Source organism: Mytilus galloprovincialis, chromosome 6 (assembly GCF_965363235.1).
Source record: "Mytilus galloprovincialis chromosome 6, xbMytGall1.hap1.1, whole genome shotgun sequence".
Lineage (NCBI taxonomy): Eukaryota > Metazoa > Mollusca > Bivalvia > Mytilida > Mytilidae > Mytilus > Mytilus galloprovincialis.
In genome coordinates, this window is record NC_134843.1 from 13536896 (window position 1) to 13550900 (window position 14005).

At 30.1% G+C, this 14005-nt stretch overlaps 1 long non-coding RNA gene across 1 annotated transcript; it reads left to right on the forward strand.

The window, feature by feature from the left end:
• Nucleotides 1-3585: 3585 nt before the first annotated feature.
• LOC143077990 (uncharacterized) lies at nucleotides 3586-12826 on the forward strand. The gene is made up of 3 exons (XR_012978982.1): nucleotides 3586-3663; nucleotides 5935-5964; nucleotides 12755-12826. It is a non-coding gene; the product is annotated as an uncharacterized LOC143077990 (long non-coding RNA).
• Nucleotides 12827-14005: the final 1179 nt, after the last annotated feature.

Below are 14005 nucleotides of genomic sequence, written 5' to 3' on the forward strand. Positions count from 1 at the left end.
ACGAATATAGTCCCTAGTGTTGACAGTGGGTTACTTGCCATTAATTTTTATTCCCCCTTCCAAATTTATTTCTCCATGTTAAATGCCTCAAATTGCAAGTAGGGGGGGGTGAAATTACACTGTTAAAAAATTTGGGTCCAGAATTTTAAAGGAAAGTAGTGATTTGGTCCACCTGAAAAGGGTTGAAAATTAGCACTTCGGAAGCTGTCAAAAGATTTCAAGACGCCCTAAACATAAAATTGTCCATATTTTGAGTTAGAGCGGATGAAGTTTTCTATAATTTTGATATAATTTGTCCCAAAAGTAGTACAACACACTGTAAAAGTTTCTTTGAGAAAGCGCAGGTGGGATTTTTTTTATTTACATTTCTGTTCTAAAAGAAATGCACTACGAAATAATTGTGTTCTCGGACCTATTAGTTACTAGACAGTATTGCTTATCTCATTGTTAACGACATTAATTAAAAACTAATTACTAACATCTATCACAACAACAACAACAAATAACTTATTAGAGTCTCAACTGTTTCTAGAGGATGGTTTTCCCCTTGGTAATTGTATTACTTCTGACTTTTAGTTTACAATTTGCATACATTTTTTTTTATATTGACATAACACATTGTATATAAGATCATTTCAAATTAGAACGGAATGCTTTTGTTGTTACCTGCAATTGACCTTTAGTTATCAAAAATCGGTATAATTACACTATGTTTGATATTTTCACAGGAAATCAAAGGAAGAGATTAACTGTTAATTTCTATTGAAAATGAAATATTTCTGAACTCCAATGTATCATTTTTTAATATAAAAAAACTAGGACATAAATATGTATACAAAAATCTAAGCTGGGTTATTTTAACCTGTAAATTAGTGGCACATCATCTGTTATTAGTCAATAATGTAAGTTTATAAAGTAACAGTTTAAATAAGACAATATTGCAGAAAATTTCACTGTCATATTTCTGAAATCAAATGTAATTGTTTATTCCCCAGTACATAGCTATTTAACATATTACGATATTATTACATGTATTTAAAGATGGTAAAAGTAAAATCACAAAAATACTGAACTCAGAGGAAAATCAAATCGGAAAGTCCATAATCGCATGGCAAAATCAAATGACAAAACACAAAACGAATGGACAAGACCTGTCATATTTGTGACTTGGTACAGGCATTTTCAAATGTAGAAAATGGTGGATTAAACCTGGTTTTATAGCGCTAAACCTCTCACTTCGTTGACAGTATCTACAACAAGGCGTGAACTAAGTCATAATAAATAAAATAGTCAAAATATAGGTACAGCAGTCATCATCGTGAAACAATTTCAAAACGAACAATTTAACAGAACACAAAAACATCTATTTACAAACACCTTCATTAATTCGCGTGTCTGACGTACAAAAGTTCTATAGAATTTATAATAATCCACAAATAATTCATTACACTACGCGATTGAATAATTTTGACGTTTGTGGTTGAACGTATTTTCTAATTCATAATAGAAATATATTTCCACATGCAGAATGAGCACGAATTTATAAGTAATTGGAAACGAAATATGTTGTGGTTGTTGTAAAAAGGCATTTTCAAAGCTAGTTTCTGGTGATAGATACTATAAACTTTGATACTAATAACAATTTACTTCATCTCAATGTGAAGATTCTAATTTTCGTGCATATCAAAATCATAAAAATAAATTAAAACATAATGCACCTCTTAGAATAAATCTAAGAAATTATTGTTAAATTCTCCTCATTTGCGTTACTAAATTGAACCTTTAGAATAATATAAATACTAATAGCCCTATAAACAATTCATTTTCTGTCGGATACTATATTTTTTGAAAAATCAATATACGGTCTCAAGATGAGTTAGAAATATGAAATACTTATGTTTAAACACAGAAATAATGATAAAAAAAATCAACCATATACAAGTAAATATATATTTTGTTAACTGAAAGGAGTCATTTAAAAAAATTAAAAATATCCAGTAGTTTTTTGGTAAATTAATAGTGAAACCGCCCATATTGATTTGTTTTTATCAGACTTAATGTTTTAGATTGTCCTTGGATAACTTTTTCATCTTTTTATACACTCGTCAAATACTGGACGTATTATTATATATCATACAGTAGTCCGTCCATTAGTCAAAACTTTGTACGAAAACTTGAATTTTCTTTTTTAATTTCCCTTTACTTTAAATATTAGGATTTATAAAAAGAAAGCTCTCTATCGACCTGATCAATTTCGTTTTTGTTCCAGAGGGACGGGACTTGCACATTAAATGATTTTTTCACTTAAACGATATATTTTTAACATTGTCGAAAACTGGGAGGTTTGGCTAGCCATTAAACCAAGTTCAACCCAACATTGTCTTAAACTATCCTGTACTAAGTCAGAAATATGGCTGTTCTTATCAAATAGTTAGGTTCTATCTATGTTATCGTTTGTTTTTGTTGTTATTAAGTGTTCGTCTTGTTCCTTAGTTTGCCCTCGATTTCAGTTTTTAACCCGGATTTGTTATCAATCGATTTATGACTTTTGATACCGGTATACCACTGTTGCCTTCATTCTTCATTTCGCGCTTTTCCTCCAGTGTTCCAGAATTGCTTTCCTCAAAAATAATTGTCAAAATGGATTTCAGAAATCTTCTCTTGAATTAAATAAAAACCAATTAATTGTTCAAAAATTGCAATTACGTACAAGCTGTACCATAAGTTTGCTGGCTGTTCTTGAAATGATTTTACAGTTGTTGGCGTGATAACAAAAATTTCAGCCTAGTCAAAAATAGGTAAATCACAGCACTGACGATGCTTTGATTATACAATGACAAGATCAAGTCCATATAAGACAATTTCAAAAGAGAACAAGAATGCCTTTGCTGTTTTTTACCTATATCAAGTCAGGAATATTGTATTTCAGTGGTTGTTGTTGATTGCTCTATATCAGATCTGTTTTGTATTTATTGTTCTGTACCTAAGTCTGACGGTTGATTTTCTTATTTGAATTCATTTAAACTTTTTTTGGTTAGGGACTGCTATTCGTTCTTGGACGGTATTGCTTAACTCATTGATGAATGTAATATGATTTATAGCTAACTACATCTAAGACACTATGTCTCTGGATGATAGTTGTTTCCTTGGTTATCATACCAGAATCGTGTATCGGAATATAATGTTATCGATAGTTTGTACAAATTGGTATTTGTTTTAAAAAGTTCCTGACTAGAATTCTCTTATAATTTGTACAATAACTTGTAATAAGGATTTGATTTTAAAAAAACATTGCTATACACACAACATTTCTAATGACACACAGTACATCTCATTTAAAAAATACAATAGATGGAGAATGCGTTTATGGGACACAGATGATGCCCTCACTTTCATTTGTGCTTTGACTATAATAAAAAAATTAACACAACGTTGACTGCTGAATCCTTATTCTTGTCAGTTTTGCCTACTATAACCGTTATTTTCTGCACATATTATTGTCAATACGAATTGTATGCGCCTGTCACACAAATGAGAGTTTCCAGTCATGTGAGCGCTCTCACGTGTACACATGACCAAAATGATAACTTGTACATAATACTAGTATGCATACTATTTTTTTTATATTTTCAGTTTACGACGAGCTCGAGTTCAGATGAAGAGGTAAGTTTTTCTCACAAAAATGAAATACTTCTTTTTATTCTAACGCATCATTTTTAAATTAATAAAAGCTTGGGACAACAAAAAATAAATATCAAGTCAGTGTCAATTGGACTGAAACAAAATATCAAAGAGACGTTTATAAATGTCAGTTTATTTACAGTCCTTAATTTTACACTACATATTTGTGAACGTAAAATGGTAAAACAAAGACAAATATATCCTTTGATTATCAGGGCTTTTTGAATTTGCGACAGATTGAGTGATAATGGACTAATTTTACTTCCTTTAATTACAATAAATAAAGGAAGATGTAAGTATATTCTAGTCAAGCAACTTTTAGGATGATTAACAATTTGCACAGAGTGAAAATACTTACACAATGATAACTTGTTCACATCATACATACCGATACTAGATTACTGGAATTTCATTACAGGTTACAGCAAACCCAATTGTTTTCTCCATTGAAACGATCTTATATTCATTTTATTGAGCCAGTTAAAAAATAACCATGAAAATAATAGTATGCAATCAGAAGATTTTAACCTAGAAATAAGAGCACTGGTGTAAAACTATTCATGTTTTCAGTAACCACGATCGTCAATATGGCGGAGGTAGAAATAAATAAAATCGTTTTCTGCTAATTTCTAGGTGTAAATGTGTTGTTTTCAAGAGTTACTCAGCCGCCAGGTTGCTCTATCCAGTTTTGGTAACTGTGTGTGTTCCTAATATATATGCCCTCATTATAAAATTGATTGTTGATTGTGTTTTGACCAGGTGCAAATACTCTGGTTCAGAACCAGAACAAACAATCAGTTAATTGTACTGTAAAAGGGGCCTTCCGTGATAAAAAAAAATGCGTGGCTTACTCACTACATCAAGCTTCGGATTAAAAGTTCCCATTTTTAACAGGAGGTGGCTGCGTATTTATACATCCCGCAAGCCAAAACTGACGTCCCGCGTTGGCAAGGTTTTTACTGCCGGTCTGAAGAAGACATGGAGTGTCAATATTTCTATTCCCTGTTCACCCTTGTGATGTTTTGTGGCGCATATATTAGAAGGATACTAGTTATCAAAACATAGAAAAGGGTATACAGAATATGAGATAAAAGATATGCTTCTTCATAAATAGAAGGAGCAGAGCGCACACAAGTATGTTTAACCCTGCTACATTATTCATACGCTTGACCCAAGTCAGGAGACTGTAATTTAGTGGCTTTCGTAAGCTGTGTCTATGAGTTTGCCACATTGTAAAAGGCCGTACCCAATGAATAGTTGATGCTCATATCTACGTCTTATGGTCTTGTTGGTAATTGTCTCATAGGCAAACACACCACATCTTTTTCTTTTCATTTTGAAAGTTGAACCACTTTATTTCCAATTCATATTTTTACATAAATTTAAACTATTTGAATGAAAACATAACCAGCTGGACATGGCTCTGCATGTGTTAAATGGTGTCCAGACATATTTGTTGTTTTTATTATCATCGGTTACAAGTCAGCTGTGCTATCTTTTTTTTAAAACTTATTTATATCGATCATGTAAGGAAGCCCAGTTGATGAGTTATACCTGTTTGGCATACATGTAATTCTGGTTAGATAATTGTTAGAGTGCATGTCAATAAAACGATTATTTTGAGATGTAAGTGTGAAACTCATTGTTATATTTGGGTTTGTATTTAGGATATATATTATTGTAAAGTTTAAATTAACTAAATTATAGCAATTAAACGAACATTTATATTTGTGCAAAACAAAAATATTGCTTAAATTACCAAGGATTATATAGGAAATGGAAAAGATTTGCATAGTTAGACCAAGAAAATTCTGAAATAATAAAATTGTTGTTCTATGTAACGATTTTTTTTGAAATGCATTAACTACTACACCACGGCTCACACATAAGTCTCACATAAGTTCTCATTTGAATTGATTTGAATTTTGTGATGTCAGAGACTGTTTAAGGTTATTAGACGACAAAGCTTAACTTATTGTTAAATGCTGTATTCTCATTTATTGTTTTCTTGGTAATCATCATATATCTTTTTTAATTTGTTTTTATTATTTGCATATTTGTTTCTGGGCGTAAATATAAAATTTCAATTCCGGTATCTATGACGAGTTTATGTCTTACATTTACATCATAAAATTAATGTTAGATCATTTCAACTGAAGAAAAAACATGCTTTTGCTGATACATGAAATAGAAATTCAGTAATTCAGTAACAGTATATAGTACACGGTGTTCTTTTTTTTTTTATTTTCGCAGGAAACGTGTATGGAGAATTTCAACAAAGAGGTTAGTTTTTTGTAACAAAAATGAAATATTTTTTTATTCAAAAGCATATTTATTTCAAATAAAATAAAACATCCTAGGACATAGCTTAAATATACGTCAGGTCTACGTCAATGCGACTGACACCCTCAATACAAAATACAAAAAAAATAATCTGTACACGTAAGTCAATTAACTAGAATTTTACAACATATAGGTGACTACACAATAGTTTTAAGACAACGGCTTAAATATGTTTTAATCAGTTGGTATTTGGACAAAAATAGATAAAACTAGGCTGATTTGACATCGTTTGATTTCATTAACATTTGAAATTAAAGTTTGAAACAACTAAAATATACAGATGTACTATCAACCTTGAAATTACAGTATTTGGTAATCCAACTGAAAAAAAACCTTTATAGATTTGCATTTTTTGCTTAATTGAAGACAACATAATGTATTTCCTGAGCTACTGCTATTTTTTTTATATGATTTTGCACTTAAATTATGGAATAAAGGTTGAACATGTATCAAATTTTAGATATACACCTCCAAAAAGTTCCTTTGCAAATTAAATTTACAAAACATTACTATTGATAAATAAAAATTGCAAATATAAGATAAGTAGTCAATGCGAAAGTATGTTATCAGTATCTTATGCTTGTTTAATAATTGAATACATTTTTTTCAAGTTATATCCTTCACTTTTGTCTTTTCTATAACTACTATTCCAGTACCTTCTAGCGCAACTTAAGGTAACCATACAATACCAGTGAAATTGTCAGCTGTCATAATCTTGAATTACACTAAAAGATGTGATTATCAAATTTTGCGGTTTTTTTATTTATCTCTGAAAATTTGTAAAAAAGAAATAGAAACTAAAATAACAAATGATATGAGAGACAAAATCTACATAACAAATCTACTGGACGAAATATTTAGTTCACTCCTTATTGATTTTATTGATGGTAAAAGGCGATTTTTTCAATCATTACCATGTTTGCCTATCATCTTGTAACCTAAACAAGATGATAGATCCTTTAAATAGTTTAAACAAAATATCAAGAAGACAAGATATACAAATGAGTTAAATTTTGTAGAAATTCTCGTAGACTTTTATTAGTAATTTAATTGTCATTTAATGACAAATTGTTGAAACTTTTTTGGGGGGAAACTTAAACTATAGATGATAAAGAGAAACTGTAAACGGACAAAATTCAACAATATAAGATCAAATAATAAAAAAAAGGTTGTTTTAGTCCACAATTTGTGAAGATGAATGCACTCCTTGGTGAGCGACACATGCTCTTTATGGAATATAGTTGTTCATCACACTTAATAACATGATTTAAAATAAAGCACACCAACATTCAAATCTTTCAATCAGTGATTTCGATCACTTTTATCGTCAAAAGAACTCGAGTGTTGAGGGATATCATCTCTCTAATATACTACACTTGTCCAATACGGACGTTTTATGGTATATCATAGTATTTCCGTCATAACTTAGTACGATAACTTAAATCGGCTAGAACTGATTCTCTTCTAAAAGTAAAATAACATTTTGATAAATGGCTTAAAATATTTTACATGAGTTGGTATAATGAATAAATTTCAGACTGGCACTTCAAAAAAACCGTGATGAAATCCATAAGAGCAATTTTAAAAATACAACTAGACTGTTTTTGTTTTATGTGCTTATTTCAAGCCAGTCACCTGTTATTTAGTGGCTGTTATTCATAGTTCTCTACCAGGTCGGTTTTGTATTTATTTAACTTTAAATTAGTCTTGTTGTTGTTGTTCTCATTCTCATTGTTTAAATTTTGTTATGTCAGAGGCCGTTATTATATGCTAGACGGTATTGCTTATCTCGTTGATGAATGCAGTACAGTATTTATGATTACTTACATTTACAACAATTGGTCTCTGTGGGAAAGTTGTCTCTTTTGTAATCATACCACGTCTTCTTACTTCAAGTTAAAAACTCCAGCTTCCAGCAAACATGTGTTAATCATAACAAAGTATTTTACATACATATATCTGTTGTCTTTTTATTGACTTTATTATTATTTTGTGTATATAATTATAGGCTGCAAATAATTCATTCAACATTTATTTGACTTTTGATTATCAATTTTCTTGTCAAAATAGGATATATTTATATTATAAAATATTATAAAATATCTTCCTGATATGCATGTAATATTTTCCACTGGATGCCATAGCTTAAACCAATCAATTTCATACTTTTCTATATGTGTTTTTCTCTTCTCAACTACAATTACTCAAATTAAATTTTTGAAATTTTGCCAGGTCCATATTCAACATTTCATATTTTCCCTCAATTTTTTTTAATAATATTTGTGTATTAGTTTACCCTTAATTTAAAAACATTTGTACCTGCGCCATTTTGTAATTTGTTTGATGAAAATTGATCACTTAGTACTTATATAAAATGTTAATTTAACCTCAAACGTGTTAGTTGTGTGTAACTGGTGTAAAATTTGTTAAGACTTTTTTAATCATAAGCACCTATTTAGTATTACAAATTCACTGAATCTAATCAAAGAACCTGCTCTTGTACTCATCTACCTATTTCCCAACAGCATAACCTATCGTATTCTTCTGCATTTATGCATCAAGACTGTCATTTATTGGTCCAACCACTACAAACCACTAAAAGATTGAAATGGCCTATATATGTACTCGACTGTACTGATTTTTACTCGACCAGTCTAAATTGATCTGAAATTAACTTGATATTATTCGACTGTAGTCTGCACCATGCTTGACAATCTAAACTTGTACTCGACAAATACTTAACCATTTTATACGAGTTTGAAATATACTCGACCTTGTCTCTACCATTCTCGACTAAGTCTAAACCATGCTCGACCTTGTCTGCACCATACTCGACCTTGTCTGAACAATACTATAGTAAGTCTTCACCTATCATGACCTTTGTTTTTGTATCTATGTATTGTATTTAATCAATTCCGGACTGTTGTACATACATATACAAATACATGCAATGTATATCACATGTAAGATAAAGATAAAACAAGATGATCAACGGAAGTCATTTCTGGTTGAATTTAAAAAGTATCATGTAATAAATTAAGTTTACATTAAACGGATATTTAGAATGTAGGAAAGAAAGTTACAGACAGAACAAAAAAAAAATCACAAATCAATTTTGAGATTATTTTTATAACACTTACCTAAAAAAATCGTATTTTCTTCAACAATTGTATATAAAGCAACTTTGGTACCAACATGCATTTAATATAATCACTAAAGATCAAATACTAAAGTAGCTTAGTACTTAAAAGACTTGGTTTTGCCAAAACACATCATTCGCATGATTACAATTTGATAAATATTCATTTATCAAGGCCAATGCAAATATAAATAATGAATATATGTAAAAAAGAAGAAGAAAGAGTTCAATATCTTTCTCTTGATATGTATTTGTGAATAATTTATTTGTGACATTATGTCCTATGAATTGTTTGTTTTGTGACTTACTGTCCATTTCACAATTTTTATATACATGATATTACTCTCTAACCAGGTTTGATCTTTTAATTTATATACAAAAAGCAGGTTGTATTATTTCATAGTCTTTGCATAGCCTGCACCAAGTCAGGAAACTGGCAATTGTAATCTAGAACTAGTAGTTCGTGTCTGTGTGTGTAGCATTGTCGTTTGGGTTTTTTTTTGTTGCACTTCAGTGTGTCTGTTTCATTGTTTTCCTCTTTCAAGTTTTACGTGTTTCCATCGGTTTTAGTTTGTTACCCGGATTTGTTTTCTCTCAATCGCTTCATGAATTTCGAACAGCTGTATGCTACTGTTGCCTTTATTTCTCGCTAATCAGAAGAAAACAATGTATCGTTTCTTTACTTTGTTTATCCCTTTTAAAAGAATATATACATAATTAGGGATTATATATTATCACTAAACTTTTCAGGTATTATGTATAATCACTAGAAAAAATGTCAGGGACTATACATAGTAACTAAACGAATGAATTTGTTTTATCTAAATAGAAAGTTAATAAAGTAGAATAATTTATTCTATAAAATCATACACAAACATCATTATAATAAAATTGAGAATGGAAATGGGGAATGTGTCAAAGAGACAACAACCCTACCATAGAGCAGACAACAGCAGAAGGTCACCAACAGGTCTTCAATGCAACGAGAAATTCTCGCAACCGGAGACGTCCTTCAGCTGGCCCCTAAACAAATATATACTAGTTCAGTGATAATGAACACCATAAACATAATTTGCCAACATAAAATATTTATGATATTGATAACCTCGATACATTAAAATGTTAGGCACAACATATTTAAAAGTTAGAAACAAAATACTTAAATGTGAGAAAAAATCACTTCAGGTGGTATGGGTGTCTTTTGCCATCTTAGATTGTAAAAAACAGAGAAACTAAGGTCTAGATTTTCTATCAAGTTAGCAAAATTTGATGCAGGATTGTAGATACTTAATGTGAATTTTCATTTTAAAAAAATCAATTTATAAGAATATAAGTGATAAATATTAATATTTTTACAAATGTAAATTAGTTTTGGTTGTTTTTAAATGTTCTTGAATTGGCATTTCAAGGGGAGATAACTCTAAAACAGTGCATTTTCAGAAGTAATCTACATGGAATTTTACTATTTTGTATTTTAGCCGGAAAAAACGTACCTTGCCCCTATCTTTTCTTTTTATATTCTCAAAACACTGTCTGAAAGCTTTCTTTTCCTAATTTATTTTACAATTCTATCATTTTTTTTAGTTTCTAGTAATAAAATGGTGTTTTTTCCTGTATACTGCATACAAAATGTTTCATTTTGTCACAACCTGTAGCTTGAGAAAATGCGCGGTGACCTATCATTATTATTATATGTTTGAACATATATAAATAGATACTTCATTTTGGCAAAGTATGAACAAATTCTATCATTTTTATTTTGGACTCCCATACCACCTTTAATATTGAAATGTTAAGAACAATATTTCAAAAACAATAATCTATTTTTACAAACTTAACTTGGATGACATCGACTATTGCACATTTGCCCTACTTTTCTACAGGCACATCTTAAAAAACTTTGTCCTTCGTCATTTGTTTTAGCACAAATAACATGCAATGTGGATTAACACTAACCACATTTTTGTCATAGGATCTCGTTTAACAATGATCAAGTTGAAATTTAGTAGATTGCATATCAACTAAAATAAATTGTGTACATGAATTACGATTCTTTGCTAACAATAGGTTTAGCAACAAGTTTCAAGCCTGATCAAAACAATATAACACTTATCAGACGCTAATCATAGAAATGTGTGTATGATAAATTATAAATTTTTATCTCTGTATATTTAGATTTTATTACTTTTCTATTCACAAAATTTATATCCCAAGGTAAAAAAAAGAACTTTATTTATCAAGTCTCAGACTTTACAAATATATTCTTCATCTTTCTTGATCTGATAAATCTGAAAATCATGTGATGTTGTAAAAATCTAGTTTTAAATATATATATTTTTTTTTATTATGGCTGTTGTCATGTAAGTTAAAAAGAAAGTTACGTTAACATTCAAAATAATGAAATCAAAGGCTATTTGGTCGAGTATGGTTCAGACTGGCCAGGTATTGCTCAGAACTTTAGTCGAGTATGGTTCAGACTGGTCAGGTATTGCTCAGAACTTTAGTCGAGTATTGGTTAGACTGAACAAATAGACATGGAGCTGGTGAAGTATTGAGAATGGTTTAAGACTGTTTCAGACTGGTCGAGCAATAGTTCAGACATGTATGTTCAATAGCAAAGATAAAGGTCAAGTAAAAATCAGTACAGTCGGTTATGGTTAAGACTGGGTCTAGTAAAATTATGTAAAGTTCAGACCATTTCAGACTGTTCGTGTAAACATTATAAAGTCGAGTACAGATATAGACAATTTTCGAGTAAAATTGAGAATTGAAACGAAGAATGTGTCAAAAAGACAACAACCCGCAAAAGAGTAGAATGACCCTCACTTTGTCTTCATCACATCGATCAAATAACGCACCCGCAAGTGGGCTTCAGCTCGCTTTTAATTAAATGAGTACTGCTTCAGTGAAAATAGACATATTTATCAATTGCTTTTTATGGCATGTTAACAAAAACTTTATCAAAAATGTTATGGTGTCTTATGTTATTACCTAGCTGAATATTAAATATGAATTCCTTGTTGACAATTTCCTTAGATAAAGATAATTATTACTTGACGTGTTTGAGCTTTTGATCTTACCATTTGATAAGGAACTTTCGTTTTGATATTTCCTATAAGTTCGGAATTTTATTTTACTTTTGATTATATTTTTACATGTTGGAAGCGAGGTATATATAACAAACCTCTGTAAATCAGACATGATTTGACTAGCTAAATTTGTTCAACATTGCAAGAACATTATCCCATGACAAATGTGTCTCAGTTATTATGAGAAATCATCGAGAAATTGTCAAAAACTTCCAAAAATTACGATTTTTTTGTTATTCCTTTGTTTGACTTTTACCATAGTTTTGAAAAATCTGCACTATTTCGAAACGCTGTTACAGGTTTCACTCAAAGAGCAATTTATTTATCTTCAAAATTAGAACAAGATGTATTTCGGTCCATAGTATTCTTATTTTACCTTACATGTCCCTGTTCTATATAAAATATAACAAATATTGCTCTCTTTTAAATATTGTCATATGTTTTTCTAAAAGCCTCATGTTTGAACAATAAATTACATTTATACTGGTTCTACTGTTTTCAGGGAAAAATACGTTATACTTCAAGATCAGGTACACGCTATTTGTCACCAGAAGAAGCTTATTTTACGGCGATGGTAAATCATTATCTGTATTAGCAACATTTAGAATATTTATGATAAAACTTGTTATTTGGAAATTCGTGTAACGAAACAGTAAACATTATCTCTTTGAGTAAATGTCAAAATCTATTTCATTTCCTACTCATTCTTCTAAAAATAAACATCAGCCAAAATATTGGTACATAGGGTATACGCTTTTTTCAAAATACAAACGTTGTCTCCAACAATGTTCAGTTAAGGATTGACTTTAAGAAGCCATCTCTATGAATAAAAAACTGTGTTCTCAGTCAATGTGTTTTTAAACTATTGCAACTTTCTGAAACTGCATCATATCCTCCTAAAGTGTCATTAATAATCCTTGATTAATCTTATTTAGTTGCAAGATGAATAATAATGTAAGACATTTTAGCATTCTGTATTTTTTTAAATTCAAATTACACTTCTTTAGTACAAGATATTAGTTATTCTATTTCTACCACATGCCTTTCATATTTTCAGTCTACTCTGCAGAACAACCCTAGTCAACGAATGAAACGTTCTCAGCAGTCAGCAGCAACATCAAGTGATGAAGGTCGTACATATAGTAAAAAACATTCTTTCATTCGTTATGTTTCAATTATTCAAATTTTCATATAGTAAATGAGCAGAATTATATATTAGTACTAATTTTGGGGAAAGCACGTATATCCTTTCATAAAACTATAATCATTCTTTTGATAAGTATTGAAATGAATATCAATTGTATGGTCATTTTTATAAATTTCCTGTTTTTAAAACTTTGAATTTTTCGAAAAACTAACATTTTGGAATTTTGGATCCTCAATGCTCTTTAATTTTTTACTTGTTTGGCCTTATAACTATTTTGATATGAGCGTCACTGAGAAGTCTTATGTAGACGAAACGCGCGTCTGGCGTACTTAAGTTTAACCCTGGCACCTTTAATAACTGTTTATACCACTGGGTCGATGCCACTGCTGGTGGAAGTTTTGTCCCCGAGGGTATCACCAGCCCAGTGGTCAGTACTTCGGCGTTGACATGAATATCAAGTTTGTGGTCATTTTTATAAATTTCCTGTTTACAAAACTTAGAATTTTTCAAAAAAACTAAGGATTTTCTTATCCCATGAATAGATAACCTTAGCAGTATTTGGCACAACATTTTGGAATTTTGGATCTTCAATGCTCTTCAACATTT